The 21,259-nt window shown below is 42.5% G+C and overlaps 1 long non-coding RNA gene and 1 pseudogene across 1 annotated transcript; both read left to right on the plus strand.

The window, feature by feature from the left end:
* Positions 1-1,634: 1,634 nt before the first annotated feature.
* Positions 1,635-21,041, plus strand: LOC132343230 (uncharacterized). Its single transcript, XR_009491959.1, has 3 exons — positions 1,635-1,958; positions 18,325-18,464; positions 20,437-21,041. It is a non-coding gene; the product is annotated as an uncharacterized lncRNA (long non-coding RNA).
* Positions 4,887-5,783, plus strand: LOC783463 (ribosomal protein S4, X-linked X-like pseudogene; annotated as a pseudogene).
* Positions 21,042-21,259: the final 218 nt, after the last annotated feature.

A 21,259-nucleotide genomic window follows, 5' to 3' on the forward strand; every position in this document is an offset into this window, starting at 1 on the left:
CGTGGGGTTGCACAGAGTCTGACATGACTGAAGCGACTTAGCAGCAGCAGCTTGGTGGTGTGTTGGCATTGATCTTAGGTGACATTGATTTAAAAATGCCAGAATTGATGGAACTGAGGAGAGAAATTATGCCATTCCATCATGGAATCATTCTTACTATTAATATTGCAATCAATAGTTGCAATTCCTGGGGTTGCTTTCATAGGAAAAATCAAAAGTAGAAAACTAAAAATCAAAATGTTGGTTACACAGTTCAAGGCTTGTCCCCATTATATCTTTATATAACTGGATGCTGCTGCTGCTGCTGCTAAGTCGCTTCAGTCGTGTCTGACTCTTAGCAACCCCATGGACTGCAGCCTACCAGGCTCCTCCGTCCATGAGATTTTCCATGCAAGAGTACTGGAGTGGGGTGCATAACTGGATAATATTCACTTAAAAATGATCAATCTTTTAGTTATTATTTTCTTCTAGATCAATTTGCCTAATGAAAGACAAATCCCTAGATAATAAATCTTTTAAATAGGTTTCTGGAAGCCAATTTACCATGTTTACATGTTTCTTTTAATCCTAGTTTACTGAACAGTTTTCACTGATTATTCTTGTCAAGATTTTAAAGAATGTTGGATTTCTCTGTCTCAACTTTTTTGCTGCTGCCTATAAATCTGAAAAAAAATTCTTAGAAAAATATCAAAACTGACCCTTTGAGTGCTAATGATACAACATATAGAGAATGAGCTTAATTTTGTAAGTATGTATGTATTACATGCATTTCCACAAATAAGCATACATATAAGCCAAATATATGAAAATGTCAATGAATAGTGGTGTTAGTACCTGTTGAAATTATGGGTCATTTACTTTCATTTTCCACTTTTTTCAAAGTGAGTGCATTTTTTTTTTTGTAATACTGAAAAGGGTTACCACAGGAATTAATATGTATTAAACATAACAAGTAACTTTTGGAAATAGACCTGAAAGTTTAAACTCTGCCCCTCACCAGCTGTAGGACTGGGTAAATTAAAGTGATCTAACCTCTCCAACCGAGCTGGTTTTCTCACTTCATACAAGTGGACAGTAAATTTCTTCTTTGTGAGGACTGAATGATGCCACATGTAGGAACTCAGTTTGGTTCAGTTCAGTCAGTCGCTCTGTGGTGTCCGACTCTTTGCGACTCCATGGACTGCAGCACACCAGACCCCCCTGTCCATCACCAACTCCTGGAGTTCACCCAAACTCATGTCCATTGAGTCAGTGATGCCATCCAACCATCTCATCCTCTGTTGTTCCCTTCTCCTACCACCTTCAATCCTTCCTAGCATCAGGGTCTTTTCATATGAGTCAGCCCTTCGCATCTGGTGGCCAAAGTATTGGAGTTTCAGCTTCAACATCAGTCCTTCCAATGAACACCCAGGACTGATTTCCTTTAGGATGGACTGGTTGGATCTCCTTGCAGTCCAAGGGACTCTCAAGAGTCTTCTCCAACACCACAGTTCAAAAGCATCAATTCTTCGGCGCTCAGCTTTCTTTGTAGTCCAACTCGCATACCCATACACGACTACTGGAAAAACCATAGCCTTGACTAGACGGACCTTTGTTGGCAAAGTAATGTCTCTGCTTTTTAATACGCTCTCTATGTTGGTCATAACTTTCCTTCCAAGTAGTAAGCGTCTTTTAATTCCATGCAACTCAGGCACATTCAATAAGGATTGTTTTTTTCGTCAGCGAACCGAGCTCTGAGTCCAACCCTTCATCTAAGGCTGTGATGCTATATCCCCGCCTCCCGCGGGCGCTGCAGAAGGGCGAGCCTGGGGTCCGGGCTGGTTCGTGGCGGCTGCAGCTGCCGGGACTGAACCTCTGCCTCGTTTCGCCTCCGCATCTCGGTTGTTGGGGTGACGCCTTTCCCCGCCGGCCTCGGAAGGATGACCTGTAGTCTCTCCCCCAGGCTCCACAACTTCTCGGTGGGTACAGCGGGGAGGCCGGGATCCGCAGCTGGTAACTGAGAACTGGATGGCACCCTCCACTTTCCCGGGGTGGCGGGAAAGGCGCGCGGGTGCTGGGGCTCGCAGGGCTGGGGTTGGGGGCGCAGGGTGGGCAGCCTGGAATCGGAGGAGAAAGCTCCGGGTGGTTGGTGAGGGAGCGGGGGAGGGGGGGCGACGCTAAGAGGTCTATAAGGGTAGGAAAATTTCGCCCTCTCAGAGGGCTCTAGCCAAGAGCAGCTGGGTCTCGAGGCGGGGGCTGCGGGGCGCGGTGCGGCGGGGTGGGCCACGCTCAGGACTAGGGGCGCGCGGGCGGCGGAGCGGTCTTGGTCTTAGCCCCCCGGATTCCCGCGCACTCAGCGGCCCGGCGCAGCGTCTTCCGCTGGTTTCTTAAGCTCTTCGTCCGCCCCCATTCCCTCGGTTTCCGTTTACGGCCCACTCGGATGCCTGGAGCCGCTGATCTCTCGTCTAGGGGCTCACGGAAGCATCAGCAGCGCCGAAGGAATAGCGGGAGGGTTTCCGTCGCCTGGGGCCTCTGGGGGCGCTGCGCTGGCTCAGGGTGCTGGGGGAACGGTGCTGTGGGGCGGCGGGGTTCCGAGCTATTTCCCAAAGTCGCCGGGGATTTGCGGCCACCAGGGGCCACCTAGTGGACAGCGAGCGTCGGAGCACCGGTGGCCGGGGGAAGCCGGAGTGCAGAGGCTTCATAAAAACGCGCAGCGCCTTGTGGGGGCAGTTTTCGGTAGAAAGTAAGCTCTGCATGAGCTTGGGATAGTCACCTTTTTCCTTGTCCACCGTCTGCTTTATGCTCTTCCAATGAGCGTATTCCTTTCTCGGATCGCCCTCCTTGGCGTTTTCCATCCTCCGTCGAAAAGGATGCCGCGGGAAAGGAACATTTGGATAATTTAACATTCATAAGTTGGCGTCTGGGGAAGGTTCACCTTTAAGCTAGTGAGACTTGAGCTTTCAAGTAAAATTCGCAAAATTAAGATTCCTCCCCCCAACCCCCGTCTTTCTTAAAGACGCCTCTCACCCCGCATAAGCTTCCTGTTCCACAAAACCTTGATGCACCTTTGGCTGGAGTCACTAGAGGTAAGAGTGTATAGGAGAATTTCAAAAGATGCGGCTGTTAACAGAAGTGAGAGAGAACTAGAGAACGGGCGAGGGAGAGAACTAGAACTTCCCCTCACGGGGAAGGGAGTGGCTTTAGACTAAAACCCAAAGTTGAGAAGCCCGTTTGTCGCCTGCTTTCCTTTCTCATCCCTGCTTCTGGTCCTTTATCGTGCTTGCAGTTAACAATATTGTTTTTTTTTTTTAATTTTTTAACTTTTTATTTTGTATTGGAGTAGAGTTCCAGAAAAACATCTATTCCTGCTTTATTGACTATACCAAAGCCTTTGACTGTGTGGATCACAATAAACTGTGGGAAATTCTGAAAGAGATGGGAATACCAGACCACCTGATCTGCCTCTTGAGAAACCTATATGCAGGTCAGGAAGCAACAGTTAGAACTGGACATGGAACAACAGACTGGTTCCAAATAGGAAAAGGAGTACGTCAAGGCTGTATATTATCACCCTGCTTTTTTGGCTTATATGCAGAGTACATCATGAGAAACACTGGACTGGAAGAAGCACAAGCTGGAATCAAGATTTCCAGGAGAAATATCAATAACCTCAGATACGCAAATGACACCACCCTTATGGCAGAAAGTGAAGAGGAACTAAAAAGCCTCTTGATGAAAGTGAAAGAGGAGAGTGAAAAAGTTGGCTTAAAGCTAATGATCTTAGAAAACTAGGATCATGGCATCTGGTGCCATCACTTCCTGGGAAATAGATGGGGAAACAGTGGAAACAGTGTCAGACTTTATTTTTGGGGGGCTCCAAAATCACTGCAGATGGTGACAGCGGCCATGAAATTAAAAGATGCTTACTCCTTGGAAGGAAAGTTATGACCAACCTAGATAGCATATTAAAAAGCAGAGATATTACTTTGCCAACAGAGGTCCGTCTAGTCAAGGCTATGGTTTTTCCTGTGGTCATGTATGGATGTGAGAGTTGGACTGTGAAGAAGGCTGAGTGCTGAAGTATTGATGCTTTTGAACTGTAGTGTTGGAGAAGACTCTTGAGGGTCCCTTGGACTGCAAGGAATCCAACCAGTCCATTCTGAAGGAGATCAGCCCTGGGATTTCTTTGGAAGAATAACGCTAAAGCTGAAACTCCAGTACTTTGGCCACCTCATGGGAAGAGTTGACTCATTGGAAAAGACTCTAATGCTGGGAAGGATTGGGGGCAGGAGAAGGGGATGACAGAGGATGAGATGGCTGGATGGCATCACTGACTCGATGGACGTGAGTTTGGGTGAACTCCGGGAGTTGGTGATGGACAGGGGGGCCTGGCGTGCTGCGATTCATGGGGTCGCAAAGAGTCAGACACGACTGAGCGACTGAACTGAACTGATAGCTTATTAACAATGTTGTGATAGTTTCAGGTGTACAGCAAAAGGACTCAGCCATACAGCAATACTATGTTCATACTGGAAATTTTGCTAAGTGAGATCTTACTTTAAGTGTCTTTGTCTCGTGCCAAAAAATAAGGGGGTGAAGGGAAACTTTTGGAGGTGATGTATTTGTGGCACAGACTGTGGTTTTACCAATGCATGCTGCTGTTGCTGCTTAGTCACTTCAGTCAGGTCCGACTCAGTGCGAGTCCATGGACGGTAGTCCCCCCAGGCTTCTCTGTCCATGAAATTCTCCAGGCAAGAATACTGGAGTGGGTAGCCATTCTTTTCTCCAGGGAGTCTTTCTGACCCAGGGATGGAGCCCCCATCTCCTGTATTGCAGACAGATTCTTTACCCTTGGAATCCTGAGGGAAGCCCTGTATGTCAATCATACCTCAATTAAATGTTTCATAGCTCTTTTCGTGCCTAGCGCAGCCATGGCTCAGGGTCCCAAGAAGCACCTGAAACCCGTAGCAGCTCCAAAACATTGGATGCTGGATAAACTGACTGGTGTGTTTGCCCCTCGTCCATCTACCGGCCCCCACAAGCTAAGGGAATGTCTCCCCCTAATCATTTTCCTAAGGAATAGACTTAAGTATGCCCTAACTGGAGATGAAGTAAAGAAGATGTGCATGCAGCGTTTCATTAAGATCGATGGCAAAGTCCGCACAGATATAACCTACCCTGCTGGTTTTATGGATGTCATTAGCATTGATAAGACTAGAGAGAATTTTCGTTTGATCTATGACACCAAGGGTCGCTTTGCTGTTCATCGTATTACACCTGAGGAGGCCAAGTATAAATTGTGCAAAGTAAGAAAGATATTTGTGGGGACAAAAGGAATCCCTCATCTGGTAACCCATGATGCTCGTATCATCCGTTACCCTGATCCCCTCATCAAGGTGAATGATATCATTCAGATTGACTTGGAGACTAGCAAGATTACTGATTTCATCAAATTTGACACTGGTAACCTGTGCATGGTGACTGGAGGTGCTAACCTGGTGTGATTACAAACCGGGAGAGGCATCCAGGTTCTTTTGATGTAGTTCATGTGAAAGATGCGAACGGCAACAGCTTTGCCACACGGCTCTCAAACATTTTCATTATTGGCAAAGGCAACAAACCATGGACCTCTCTTCCCTGTGGAAAGGGTATTTGCCTTACCATTGCTGAGGAGAGAGATAAGAGATTGGCAGCCAAACAGAGCAGTGGATAAAATGATCTCTATGTGATGTGATTGAAAAAGTCTTTGTAATTAAAGATAATACTGAGTGATTAATAGCAAAAAAAAAAAAGTTTCATAAAAGTTACACTCACTGGTCTAAAAACTCTTTCCATATCAATAGTTTAAAATATAATTCTGTTGACAGAAATGAAGTTTCAGAGACCATATTAAAAAACCTTATTTAGAATTCTTGACTCAGGCAGTATCTTTCGGTAGGAGGGCGGTAGGGACTGTTTTCTCCACAAGTACTAGTATAGCTGCCTTAATCCATATTAGTGAGTCATGAGCTGTGACGCCACGTTTGGTAGACAGAATAATGGCTTCGAAAGATGCCCACGTCCCGATCTGCAGAGCCTGTGACTATGTTACCTTACATGGCAAAAAGGGACTTTATAGATATGATTATCTTAAAGATCTTCAGGATGAAAGATCACCCTGGGTTATATCGGTAGGCCCAATGTAATCACAATTTGATGCTTGCTGCTGGCCATGAACTGAGGAGTGCAGGTGACTTCCAGAAACTAGAAAAAACAGAATCTCCTCTGGAGCCTTCGGGAAAAACGCAGCCCTGTTGACACCTTGACTTAAGACTTCTGACCTCTAGCACTGTAAGATGATAAATTCATGTTGTTTTAAGCCGTGAAGTTTGTGGTATTTTTTTCACAGAAGCAACTGGAAACTAATTTGCCCGAGTCTCTTCTTGAAGTCCTCTTTTCTCACAGTTGTGTATCAATCATATCCTTGGCTTTTTTAAATCTCAGTAACTTCAGTGCTTTCATACTCTCACTTTTAACAGCCCCTCCTCTGACCATCTCCTTCTGTTTTTCTAACTCATTTTCTCAATTACTATATCTGGATTCCTACAGTTTTGACCCCACAAGAGCCCTTAATTTTTAAATTTTACACCTTTTCATTTTTCTGTCTCATGTCTTCTCTTTACCTAACTTAAATTTCTTGTTTAATTATTATTTAAAAAATTTATTTTTGGCTCTGCTGGGTCTTCATGGCTTTAAGTGGGCTTTCTCTAGTTGAGGCAACCCTAACCGTAACCCTAACCCTAACCCTGATTTTCTTGGCGGGGGTTACCCTTTATTGTGGTGTATCAGGGTGGCTTCTCTTGCTGCAGAGCACAGGCTCTAAGGCTTGCAGGTTTCAGTTGTTGCAGCTCGAAGGCTCTGTAGTTGGTGTGCTCAGGCTTAGTTGCTCCAAGGCATGTGGAATCTTCCAGGACCAGGGAGTGAACCCATGTCCCTTGCATTTACAGATGCATTCTTGTCCATTGTGCCACCAGAGAAGTCCTGTGTTTAATGATCATATCTGCACTCTTGCATGAGGCTTCCACATCTTTGCCCCTTTACCATCTTGTTATACTTGGTGAAACCACAACCCCCTGTAAGTTCATCTCTGTAATGCACACACTTGCCAGCCAGAAAAGCCTAAAGAAAAATATAACACCATGCTCACTGACCTGCTTTTAAATTCATAATTACCAACTCTAAGTCCTTATCAGACTTAAATTGAAGAAACTAGGGAAAACCACTAGACCATTCAGGTATGACCTAAATCAAATTCCTTATGATTATACAGTGGAAGTGAGAAATAGATTTAAGGGACTAGATCTGATATATAGAGTGCCTGATGAACTATGGACGGAAGTTCATGACACTGTACAGGAGACAGGGATCAAGACTATCCCCATGGAAAAGAAATGCAAAAAAGCAAAATGGCTGTCTGGGGAGGCCTTACAAATAGCTGTGAAAAGAAGAGAAGCAAAAAGCAAAGGAGAAAAGGAAAGAAATAAGCATCTGAATGCAGAGTTCCAAAGAATAGCAAGAAGAGATAAGAAAGCCTTCCTCAATGATCAATGCAAAGAAATAGAGGAAAACAACAGAATGGGAAAGACTAGAGATCTTTTCAAGAAAAGTAGAGATACAAGGGAACATTTCATGCAAAGATGGGCTCGATAAAGGACAGAAATGGTATGGACCTAACAGAAGCAGAAGATATTAAGAAGAGGTGGCAAGAAAACACAGAACTGTACAAAAAAGATCTTCATGACCCAGATAATCACGATGGTGAGATCACTCACCTAGAGCCAGACATCCTGGAATGTGAAGTCAAGTGGGCCTTCATCACTACGAACAAAGCTAGTGGAGGTGATGGAATTTCAGTTGAGCTATTTCAAATCCTGGAAGATGATGCTGTGAAAGTGCTGCACTCAATATGCCAGCAAATTTGGAAAACTCAGCAGTGGCCACAGGACTGGAAATGGTCAGTTTTCATTCCAATCCCAAAGAAAGGCAATGCCAAAGAATGCTCAAACTACTGCACAATTGCACTAATCTCCCACGCTAGTAAAGTAATGCTCAAAATTCTCCAAGCCAGGCTTCAGCAATACATGAACTGTGAACTTCCAGATGTTCAAGCTGGTTTTAGAAAGGCAGAGGAACCAGAGATCAAATTGCCAATATCTGCTGGATCATTGAAAAAGCAAGAGAGTTCCAGAAAAACATCTATTTCTGCTTTATTGACTACGCCAAAGCCTTTGACTGTGTGGATGACAATCAGCTGTGGAAAATTCTTCAAGAGATGGGAATACCAGACCACCTGACCTGCCTCTTGAGAAACCTATATGCATGTCAGGAAGCAACAGTTAGAACTGGACATGGAACAACAGACTGGTTCCAAATAGGAAAAGGAGTACGTCAAGGCTGTATATTGTCACCCTGCTTATTTAACTTATATGCAGAGTACATCATGAGAAATGCTGGGCTGGAAGAAACACAAGCTGGAATCAAGATTGCCAGGAGAAATATCAATAACCTCAGATATGCAGATGACACCACCCTTATGGCAGAAAGTGAAGAGGAACTCAAAAGCCTCTTGATGAAAGTGAAAGAGGAGAGTGAAAAAGCTCAGCATTCAGAAAACTAAGATCATGGCATCTGGTCCCATCATTTCATGGGAAATAGATGGGGAAACAGTGGAAACAGTGTCAGACTTTATTTTTTGGGGCTCCAAAATCACTGCAGATGGTGATTGCAGCCATGAAATTAAAAGACGCTTACTCCTTGGAAGAAAAGTTATGACCAACCTAGATAGCATATTAAAAAGCAGAGATATTACTTTGCCAACAAAGGTCCATCTAGTCAAGGCTATGGTTTTTCCAGTGGTCATGTATGGATGTGAGAGTTGGACTGTGAAGAAAGCTGAGCGCCGAAGAATTGATGCTTTTGAACTGTGGTATTGGAGAAGACTCTTGAGAGTCCCTTGGACTGCAAGGAGATCCAACCAGCCCATTCTAAAGGAGGTCAGTCCTGGGTGTTCTTTGGAAGAACAGATGCTAAAGCTGAAACTCCAATACTTTGGCCATCTCATGTGAAGAGTTGACTCATTGGAAAAGACCTGATGCTGGGAGGGATTGAGGGCAGGAGGAGAAAGGGATGACAGAGGATGAGATGGCTGGATGGCATCACCGACTCGATGGACATGAGTTTGGGTGAACTCCGGGAGTTGGTGATGGACAAGGAGGCCTGGCGTGCTGCAATTCATGGGGTTGCAAAGAGTCGGACATAACTGAGCGACTGAACTGAACTGAAGTCCTTATCTTACTTGGCCTCACTGTAGCATTTGACTCAGCTGATTACTTTTTCCCCCTTGAAATACTTTTACTTGGCTGAATATTTGTGTACCAACTTCCCCTGACTTTTCTGATGGCTCTTGAATTCAATCTCCTCTGCTGATTCCTCTTTATCTAACTGCCAATGGATTGAAATACATCAAACAGGTGAAAATTCATAATGATATTATGAAAGAACTCATTTAAAAAAATTGGAAGATTTTAGCACACCAAATAATTATTAGGAAACTGGTGAAAGTGTGAAAGTGTTAGTCGCTCAGTCATGTCTGACTCTGCGAACCCACAGACTGTAGTCCGCCAGGCTCCTCTCTCCCAGGTGAGAATACTGGAGTGGGTTGCTATTTCCTTCTCCAGGGATCAAACCTGGGTCTCCCACATTGCAGGACGATTCTTTACTGTCTGAGCCACCAGGCAAGCCCCTTAGAAAACTGGTAGATAAATGTTTATCCTGATTTCTCTTCTCAAGCCAAGTTTCAGGGTAAGCAAATAGTTGATAAGAAAGTGTTCCTTCTTTTATAAGAAGTCCCACTAGTAAAAGTAGAATGTTAGAATTACAATATTGCCATTTTGTAATTCTTAATAAAATAATGGAGCTAGGCAATATCAATCAATGGCTCCTAAAGCCATCATGTGAAAGTCTGATGGAGAACTTTGTAATAAATGGGTTGGCCTGAAATTGCTAATCAATTTTAACTTTATCCAAAGGGTACAACTGGACAAAATGTACCTTTTAAAGTGACACAATAGGTGTGCATGTATGCTCAGTCATGTCCAATTGTTTGTGACCCCATGGACTGTAGCCTGCCAGGCTCCTCTGTCCATGGGATTTCCCAGACAAGAATGCTGGAGTGGGTTGCCATTTTCTCTCCAGGGTATCTTCCCAATCCGGGGATTGAACTCATATCTTCTGCATTGGCAGGTGAGGATTCTTTACCCCTGAGTCACCTGAGAATCCATAGTAGGTATATGCGGCACTATCTATTAGATATTTTTGCCAAAAAAACTCAGACTCAAGCCTGAATTGAATCCAGATTCAGTTCTAACTACTAATTTAGAAAGTGGCATTTTGGGTATGTAGTTAAATAAGTCAAGAATGTTGGAGTGTTTCATAGGAAATGATGATGGAATTTCTTCCATAAATGTCACAGAGAAAGAAAAAAAGGTGTGACAGGTGTAAAGAGAGGGGGACAGAGTTAAGAAACACATTGCCTGTCTTCAGCTGGGCTCTCTAGAAAGTAAAGGCTAAAGCCGGAGTTTAGATGCCAACAGCCCCTTTGGGTTGTGCAAGCTCTGGTGATTAGGAGGGAAGAAAAGACAGGAGAAGGAAGACAGTACACAACGTGATGGGATGTGCTGCCTCCGCCTTCGCGTGAGTGGGGAAGACACAGCAGATGACCCAGCACGGTGGGACTCGACTAGTTCTCCAGCTGGAGTTGGGGAGAAACCACACCTTGGAAGGTCTGCTGAAGAATGAAGAGGAAGTTTATTTGCCAGGTTCCCTGATGTCTCTGTTTTTCACTGGTCAAATTTCCCCTTTCAGGAGCCTAACTCTTGCTCTTGGGTTGTTTCTTCTGTCTCTCAGGCTTTTCAGGATGTTAGATCCCATACTTGGTGGGCTGGTGTTTCACCCAAAACCCAGAGTGGCACGCCAACTAAGAAGGAGAAAGGAAGGTAGTTGAGGGCATCTAAAAAGATGCTTAAGTTTGTGTCTTAAAGCTGTTTATCCCTTTTCCCATGTAGTTCCACTCATACCTTCCCAATATACGCAGCTCTCAAACCACAGTATGGGGATTCCCTTTTCTTCCTTGGGAACAAACAAAAATGTCCTCACTCTATTTCAGGAGAGGTTCAGGTTCAACTAGCCATAGATTCTTCATGATCTCCTAGAAGAGGAATGCCAATGCTATGTCCCTTCAGTCGTGTCCGGCTCTGTGCGACCCCATAGACGGCAGCCCACCAGGCTCCGCCATCCCTGGGATTCTCCAGGCAAGAATACTGGAGTGGGTTGCCATTTCCTTTTCCAATGCATGAAAGAGAAAAGTGAAAGTGAAGTCGCTCAGTCGTGTCCGACTCTTATCGACCCCGTGGACTGCAGCCTACCAGGCTCCTCTGTCCATGGATTTTCCAGGCAAGAGTACTGGAGTGGGGTGCCATTGTGAAGGCAGGAGTTAAAACAGATACCATTTCCCACTTCTATGGCTAATCTCAAGGCTGTCAAACAGTTTCTCAATATTGCCACCAGGTGGCGCCATTGGACCGGGCCGGTTTCCTCACGCCCTGAATAAGGATGGTGGATACATAACCAAATATGTTATGAGATAATTGGTATAAGGAAACTTTGTAAAATGTTTCCAATTAAAAGTATACTAATTAGTAAAGTGTTGTTACGAAAGTGCCTGCTTTCAGAATTTTTAGGTTTGTGGTGGCGTGAGGCAGAAACAAAATACATTAACATTTTATTGAGTTTAAATGATTTCTTTTCATATCATGTCAATAGCACTTAGAAGATTATGTGTCTTTCCCTGTGCTAGGCCTTGGAGCTACAAAAACAAGACATCAAAGCACTCATAAGCCAGTCAAGAAGAAAACACATGCAAAGGCGATTACAGTATAGTCTGCCCAATATAAAGAAAAAATTTTAAATAGATGCTGGAAGGTGGAGAAGGACCCAGCTTCAGGGAGAACACTCCAGGAAGATTCTCAGGTCAGATGACATCTGAATTGATCATATAATTAAGGAGAGCAGCATAGCAAAGGCACAAAGGCACAGAGTGATGTGGATGGGTAGGTGACCTCCTATGAAAAATTCAACATTTTAGGGAGCATAAGGACACAGGCTGGGAATGGAGGAGGACAAAGATGGGGACTGAGACAAAAGTCCAATCACTAAGAGCCTTGTGTGCTGTGTTAAGCAGCGGTGCCCACAGGGGCAGGCAGACAATGTTTACAAGGAAGGGAGCAGGCTGACATTTTACACTTATCTGTAGGAAGGGTCTTTGAAAGAATAGGCTCTCTCCCATTTGTTTTTGAAACATACTGCCCTCTCTGTCTGTCTTTTACCACTTTTATTTGTGACACAAATCCAGAGCAATAGTCCTCCCCTCATTCACAGGCCCTGAAATACTGTATGCTGAAAAAGCAACTGATATTTGGCTCCAGAGCCAGGCAGGAAACAGGAACTAGAGGCAAAGAGCAAAGTGGAAATCCCCTGTTCTAAAAGTGCACTGCTTTGGGAAATTGTTGTCACGAAGTAACACAAGTGTTCTTGGGACCCTTTTACTTTTTTCCAGAAAGGCAGAATAGTCAGGGATGCCTCAATGTGTGATGTCTTCTTTAAGTTAATGGGAACCATGGAAATATTTTAAGCAGAAGGGAGACATGGTCAAATTCACATCAGAAAAATTACGGTGGCATTTCTAAGGAGAGTGGATTGGAAGAAACAATAGGAGAAGCATGGACAGTTGTTAGAGACTTATTGAATAGTCTAGGTGACTGGTTATACAGATTGGAATTTGAGCAATAGTGAGGGAAGGAGAGAAGCCAAAGTTGTACATAACACATAAAATATTCAGGCCTTGGTGATGAACTGATGTAATTTGATATAATCAGGTTTATATCTATCGTTTTGCTGTTTGTCTATTTGGCCCATAAGTTTTATGTTCCATTTCTCTCCATTTCTTATCTTCCCCTGGAATACTCAGATACTTTTAATTTTCCATTGTTTTCTTTATTGACTTGTTGTTCAGTCACTAAGTCTTTTTTTATTTTATTTTATTTTTAAACTTTACATAATTGTATTAGTTTTGCCAAATATCAAAATGAATCCGCCACAGGTATACATGTGTTCCCCATCCTGAACCCTCCTCCTTCCTCCCTCCCCATACCATCCCTCTGGGTTGTCCCAGTGCACTAGCCCCAAGCATCCAGTATCGTGCATCGAACCTGGACTGGAATCTCATTTCATGCATGATATTTTACATGTTTCAATGCCATTCTCCCAAATCTTCCCACCCTCTTCCTCTCCCACAGAGTCCATAAGACTGTTCCATACATCAGTGTCTCTTTTGCTGTCTCGTACACAGGGTTATTGTTACCGTCTTTCTAAATTCCGTATACATGCGTTATTATACTGTATTGGTGTTTTTCCTTCTGGCTTAATTCACTGTGTATAATAGGCTCCAGTTTCATCCACCTCATTAGAACTGATTCAAATGTATTCTTTTTAATGGCTGAGTAATACTCCATTGTGTATATGTACCACAGCTTTCTTATCCATTCATCTGCTGATGGACATCTAGGTTGCTTCCATGTCCTGGCTATTATAAACAGTGCTGCGATGAACATTGGGGTACACGTGTCTCTTTCCCTTCTGGTTTCCTCAGTGTGTATGCCCAGCAGTGGGATTGCTGGATCATAAGGCAGTTCTATTTCCAGTTTTTTAAGGAATCTCCACACTCTTCTCCATAGTGGCTGTACTAGTTTGCATTCCCACCAACAGTGTAAGAGGGTTCCCTTTTCTCCACACCCTCTCCAGCATTTATTATTTGTAGACTTTTGGATCGCAGCCATTCTGACTGGTGTGAAATGGTACCTCATAGTGGTTTTGATTTGCATTTCTCTGATAATGAGTGAAGTCACTAAGTCTTGTCTGACTCTTTGAGACCTCATGGACTGCAGCCAGGCTTCCCTGTTCTTTACCATCTCCTGGAGTTTGCTCAAACTCATGTCCATTGAGTCGTGATTTATTGGCTATGAGATATTTTTCAGTGCAGTTCAGTTCAGTTGCTCAGTCGTGTCCGACTCTTTACGACTCTGTGAACCGCAGCACACCAGGCCTCCCTGTCCATCACCAACTCCCGGAGTTCACCTAAACTCATATCCATTGAGTCGGTGATGTCATCCAACCATCTCATCTTCCGTTGTCCCTTTCTTCTCCTGTCCTCAATCTTTCCTCGCATCAGGGTCTTTTCAAATGAGTCAGCCCTTTGCATCAGGTGGCCAAAGTATTGAAGTTTCAGCTTCAACATCAGTCCTTCCAATGAACACCCAGGACTGATTTCCTTTAGGATGGAGTGGTTGGATCTCCTTGCAGTCCAAGGGACTCTCAAGAGTCTTCTCCAACACCACAGTTCAAAAGCATCAATTCTTTGGCGCTCAGCCCTCTTCACAGTCCAACTCTCACATCCATACATGACTATAGGAAAAACCATAGGCTTGACTAGATGAATCTTTGTTGACAAAGTAATGTCTCTGCTTTTTAATACGCTCTCTATGTTTGGTCATAACTTTCCTTCCAAGGAGTAAGCGTCTTTTAATTTCATGGCCGCTGTCACCATCTGCAGTGATTTTGGAGCCCCCAAAAATAAAGTCAGCCACTTGTTTTCACTGTTTCCCCATCTATTTGGCATGATGTGATGGGACTGGATGCCATGGTCTTCATTTTCTGAATGCTGAGCTTTAAGTCAAACTTTTCACTCTCCTCTTTCAATTCATCAACAGGCTTTTAGTTCTTCTTCACTTTCTGCCATAAGGGTGGTGTCATCTGCATATCTGAGGTTATTGATATTTCTCCCGGCAATCTTGATTTCCAGCTTGTGCTTCATCCAGCCCAGCATTTCTCATAATGTACTCTGCATATAAGTTAAATAAGCAGGGTGATAATATACAGCCTTGACGTACTCCTTTTCCTATTTGGAACCAGTCTGTTGTTCCATGTCCAGTTCTAACTGTTGCTTCCTGACCTGCATACAGATTTCTCAAGAGGCAGATCCGGTGGTCTGGTAGTCCCATCTCTTTCAGAATTTCCCACAGTTTATTGTGATCCACACAGTCAAAGGCTTTGGCATAGTCAATAAAGCAGAAATAAGATGTTTTTCTGGAACTCTCTTGCTTTTTCAATGATCCAGTGGATTTTGGCAATTTGATCTCTGGTTCCTCTGCCTTTTCTAAAACCAGCTTGAACATCTGGAAGTTCACAGTTGACGTATTGCTGAAGCCTGGCTTGGAAAATTTTAAGCATTACTTTACTAGCGTGTGAGATGAGTGCAATTGTGCGGTAGTTTGAGCATTCTTTGGCATTGCCTTTCTTTGGGATTGGAATGAAAACTGACCTTTTCCAGTCCTGTGGCCACTGCTGAGTTTCCCAAATTTGCTGGCATATTGAATGCAGCACTTTCACAGCATCATCTTCCAGGATTTGAAATAGCTCCACTGGAATTCCATCACCTCCACTAGCTTTATTTGTAGTGATGCCTCCTAAGGCCCACTTGACTTCACATTCCAGAATGTCTGGCTCTAGGTGAGTGATCACACCATCGTGATTATCTGGGTCATGAAGATCTTTTTTGTACAGTTCTTGTGTGTATTCTTGCCACCTCTTCTTAATATCTTCTGCTTCTGTTAGGTCCCTACCACTTCTGTCCTTTATTGAACCCATCTTTGCATGAAACGTTCCCTTGGTATCTTGAGAATCTTCTTGAAGCGATCTCTAGTCTTTCCCATTCTATTGTTTTCCTCTATTTCTTTGCATTGATCAAGTTGGCTCAACTCATGTCCATTGAGTCATGACTTATTGGCTATATGTTATTTTTACAATATATTATATGTTGGTTATTACAGATTATTGGTTATATATTAAATTGTATATTGGTTATTATGTACGTTATATATTTTTAGTGATTACACTAGGGATGAAAACATTCAAACTGAACTTGCTGCTGCTGCCGCTGCTAAGTCGCTTCAGTCGTGTCTGACTCTGTGCGACCCCATAGACGGCAGCCCACCAGGCTCCCCCGTCCCTGAGATTCTCCAGGCAAGAACATTGCAGTGGGTTGCCATTTCCTTCTCCAAAACTGGACTTATTTAATCTCATATATATTATTAATTTTACCACTTTCCTTTTTTCTATCAATATCTGGGTCATCTGTGGATTTAGATTTTTCCACTTAATTCTGGATATTTTCTTGCTTGGTTACATATAAATGTGTACCAAATGGCATGAATAAAAATGTAGATAGAGCCCCCACCGGAGAAGGTGTCTCCCTCTCCTCTTTTGTTTAATCACTAAGGAGAGGGAATGAGGGCTTATCAGGGTTTGTGGAAAATTGAAGCTGGGTTGCAGTTTGCCTGTGTCCCATTTTCTCAGAAGGAACCATTCTGTCCTTTACAGCAGGGGTCCCCAACCTCCATAACCTACTGTCTGATCTGAGGTGGAACTGATGTAATCATGATAGAAGTAAACTACACAATCAGTGCAACATGCTTGAATCATCCGGAAACTGTCAAACCCCTGTCCCTTTCCATGGAAAAGTTGTCTTCTACAAAACTGGTCCCTCGTGCCAAAAAGGTTGGAGACTGCTGCTTTATAGAAAGAGCCATGCTAGTCTTCATCTGCAGCCCTGAAGGCCAAAGGAGATCCAGGACTGTCGGCTCTCCCCAAGTTTTCTCTGCAACCCCAGCTCCTCCTGCTCTGCACAGCTCCTAACTCACCTGGAGGGAGACCCTCCTACCCCAGGGCTAGTGTTACCCCTTTGTTTTAGAGTAGCCATCACAGATGAATCCCCAGCAAAATTCTTGTTTATGATCTATTTATTAAAAATTTTTTGTTAAGGTATGATTGACATTTAAAAATCCAAACACATTTACTATATACAACTTGATGGGTTTTGGGCTAAGTATAAATCTGTGAAACCCACCATCAAGTCCATAAACATGTATCACTTCCCAAAGTTTTTTCTTGCCCTCTTTATTATTACTATCATCATCATCATTATTTGGGGAGGATGAGAATAATTTTATAAGGTGTACATTCTTAGGAAATTTTAAGCATGCCTTGTAGTGTTGTTAGTTACTATGCTGTGTAGTAGATCTTGAGAATTTATTGATCTTGCATGACTAGAACTTTGTACCCTTTGACCATCACCTCCTTATTTCCCCTTCTGCCACCCCCTGGCAAACTCCATTCTACTATCTGCTTCTATGATTTGACCATTTTTGGATTCCACAAGTGAGATCATAGAGTATTTGTCTTCCTGTGTCTGGCTTGTTTCACTTAACTTTCATGTTGTCACAGATGGCAGGGTTTCATTTTTTTTTTTTAAAGCTGAATAGTAGTCCATGTATGTATACATGACATTTCCTTTAGTCATCTGCTGATAGACACTTATGTTATATCCATCTCTTGGTTGGGAAGATCCCCTGGAGAAGGGAATGGCTACCCACTCCAGGATTCTGGCCTGGAGAGTTCCATGGATTGTATAGTCACAAAGAGCTGGACACAACTGAGCGACTTTCACTCACTATATCTTGGTTACTGTGAATAATGCACTGAACACAGAAATGTCTCTTCAAGATCCTAACCTGGATTTTTTTTTTTTCATAAATACCCAGAATTGGAATAGCTGGATCATATAACCATTCTATTTTTAATTTTTTGAGGATCCTCCAGTCTGTTTTTCATTGCTATAGACTTGTCTTTTAGAACAGCTTTTGCTGCATCCTATAAGTTTTCATGTCTTGTCCTTCTAGTTTTGTTTGTCTCAAGATATTTTTTGACTTTTGATGTCTTCTTTGACCCAATGCTGTTCAGGAGTATGTGGTTTAATTTTCACAAATTTGTTAACTTTCCACTTTTCCTCTTATTATTGTTTTCTAGTTTCTCAGCATGTTGGTCAGAAAGGATACTTGATATGATTTCATTTGTAAATTTAATACTTGTTTTGTGGCCTAACATATATGATTTGTCTTGGAGAATATACTGTGTTGAACTTGCGAAGAACTTGGATTCTGCTGCTTTTGGAGAAAATGTCTTTTATATGTCCGTTAGGTACATTGGGTCTAGAGTGTTGTTCAAGTCCCCTTTTCCTTATTGATTTTGTGTCTGATCTATTGATTGTTGAAAGTGGGGGTATTGAAGTCCCTTACTGTTATTGTATTGCTATGTATATCTCTCTTCATCCTGTTCATATTTACTTCATACATTTAGGTGCTTCTACACTGACTCGATGGACGTGAGTCTGAGTGAACTCCGGGAGTTGGTGATGGACAGGGAGGCCTGGCGTGCTGCGATTCATGGGGTTGCAAAGAGTCGGACACGACTGAGCGACTGATCTGATCTGACACTGGGTACATATACAGTTATAGTTGTTATGTCCTCTTGCTGAATTGACCCTTTTTTCATTATATAATGACCTTCTTTGCTCTGTTTTGTCTGCTACAAATATAACAACCCCTCCTCTCTTCGGGTTATCATTTATGTTGAATATCTTCATCCATCTCTTTGCTTTCATCCTATGTGTCCTGAAGCTAAAACTTATAGGCACATATAGTTGGATCTTATTTTTAAAATTCATTCAGCCACTCTGTCTTTTGATTGGGGAATTTAATCCATTTGCATTTAAAGTAATTACTGATAGGTAAAGGCTTAGTATTGCCACTTTATTAATTATTTTCTGACTATTTGGTAGTTCTGTTCCTCTCTAACTTTCTTGCTGTCTTCCTTTGTGATTTGATGATTATTTTTTTCTCGTGGTATGCTTTTATTCCTGTCTCTATGTTTTGTGTGTCTCCCACAGGTTTTTCCTTTGTGATTTTCCATGAAGCTTATTCAAAACATCTTATAGTTATAACAGTCTATTTTAAGCTTATAATACTTTTTTTAGATAGAAATAATTTATAAACTGTAGAGAAAATCCTCAAATATCTTAAACTTCCTCTCTTCCTTCTTAAAGGAGTCAAAGAGGTCAGTGTAATGGCTGGTTGGTCATCTAAACAGGAATTTGGAGGCCCCAGGCTCTCAGGTCAGGGTGGCTGGAACTGTCTAACACCTCTTATGGACTTAGAGTGGTTATGTCTGACCCTAGATATGAACTAATCCCTGGCCTTCTTCTCCATCTTCATCATAAAGAGGATTCCTCACATTTGCTCTAAATCATGAGAGTTGTGCCCTTGATTAAAAGATGTCATTAGAGGCTTTTTGGTAGCTGCCCCATTTCTTGCCAACTTTAAAAGCTCTTCCTAAGAAGACAGCTTCTTATTTAGGATGGCAAACAGAGGATTCATGTTTGTCTCTTCTCGTTGCTTCCTTAAACTAATAGCAAATAATAAAAATTCAAATCAAAGTAAAGATAATAGGATGGAGGTATCAACAGATGAGATATGTCAATTACTATTGCAAGTTGGGAAAATAAGAGAGGAAGAATTTGCAACCCAAGGTGCGAAAATGCAGTGATATAGTGAGTCTTCTGCCATGGCAACCCCCCAGGCTGTGCCCTTGTTAGCAGGTAGAGAGGGGTGCTGAAGCTACAGTGTGTACTAAGAGTCTGCCTATAAAAGCCTGTGCCCACTGTCTTCATACTCTCTCTCTTATGTCTCCATTTGAGAGCAGGTGGCTGGAATTTACCTTCCGAATAAAAGCTGGGAGGTTTTTTTCCCTAAAGAACTTGAACATGCAAGGAAAACTGGGGGCCTCTAGATATGTGCTGATGCTTTTCAGTTATGTTTTGCATCATTCCTTCTAAAATCTTGTTAATGGATAAACTCTGCTATATATACAGAGCTTTTTACTTAGAATTTCTGTTCAGGAGCAAACTAGTGGTAAAATGATTTCAAAGCTGTACTTTTATAGCCAAACAAATATGAATTATTGTCAACAAAATCGAAGACTTTTCAGACGTTCAATGGCTCAGATATTTTTCTTCTCCTGCACTATTTCTGGAGAAGTTTCTTGAAGATGTTCTAGAAGGAAGTGGAGATGAGATACATGGAGGCAGAATATGTAGGCTATGAGGGGGTAGATGGAACTCAGAAAAAACCAAGAGTATTTAGAAACTCTCTGGGGAAAAAAAAGCCACACTCTGAAGCCAAGGTCCAAATATGAAGCAAATAAACAGACAAAAATGCTGATGATCTTGAAGAATGAATAGCCTGTAAGAAGGGAGGATCCATTAGATCTGAACTTTGGAATCATTTGGAAATGGGAGAAGGAAATGGAATCCCAGGACATTATGTGGCCCCGTAGTGATCAGTATTACATAGACTAACAATATAAACGTTCCTTATTTATTTTTAACTTATTTATATATATTTTTTTGTGCAGCTTGTGGGATCTTAGTTCCCTGACCTGAGCCCTTGGCAGTGAAAGTGTGGAGTCCTAACTACTGGACCATGTGAGAATTCCCTGTTTTCAATTTTTAAAATCAACATGTAGACAAAGCACAGCTTTAAACATGGTAGAGATGGTGTTGGACAGCCCTTAGCAAGAAACCCCTTGGGTAGCAGCAGAACTCTTATGGGTTCTTAAAGAGATGAAATCTGACCAGGAAGGATAGTAAGTCTGTGTAATAGTCACGTGGAAGTTTCTTTGTCTTGTAGGGAAGGGGCTGGAGTTAGGATATTAATGATGTGTTTCTGGCATTAGTGGGAAATAGAAGCCTGCAGGTGAGAAAATTCAAGATTCCTCTGAAGTGGTGTGGCCCTCACACGTTCTTTAGAGATAAGAAAGGCCCTGGGGAGCTGGGTTCTCGCTCCCATCTGCTGTATACTTTGCCCCAAAAGCTGGACCATATTCTTTATCAGAGTTAAGAAATGCTTACTGTCATAGTAAATAATGTCTAAGTATTTTATTTTTGCTGATCTACTAACCAATGGGGTTTTTGATTCCTTGCAATAAAAAATTTCATGTCAAATATTAAACACTGGAACTTCCCTGATGGTCAAGTGACTAAGACTCTGAGCTCACAATGCAGGGGCCCAGGGTCGATCCCTAGTCGGGGAACTAGATCCCACACACCTCAACTAAGACCTAGCATGGCCAAATATATAAAAGTAAATAATAAATATTAAACATTATCAAGTCACTAAAAGTTGTCCTTTGAAGAAATGTACTCATTACCCAAATAGTACGTGTTCATCATAAAATT

This window comes from Bos taurus, chromosome 20, assembly GCF_002263795.3.
Source record: "Bos taurus isolate L1 Dominette 01449 registration number 42190680 breed Hereford chromosome 20, ARS-UCD2.0, whole genome shotgun sequence".
Lineage (NCBI taxonomy): Eukaryota > Metazoa > Chordata > Mammalia > Artiodactyla > Bovidae > Bos > Bos taurus.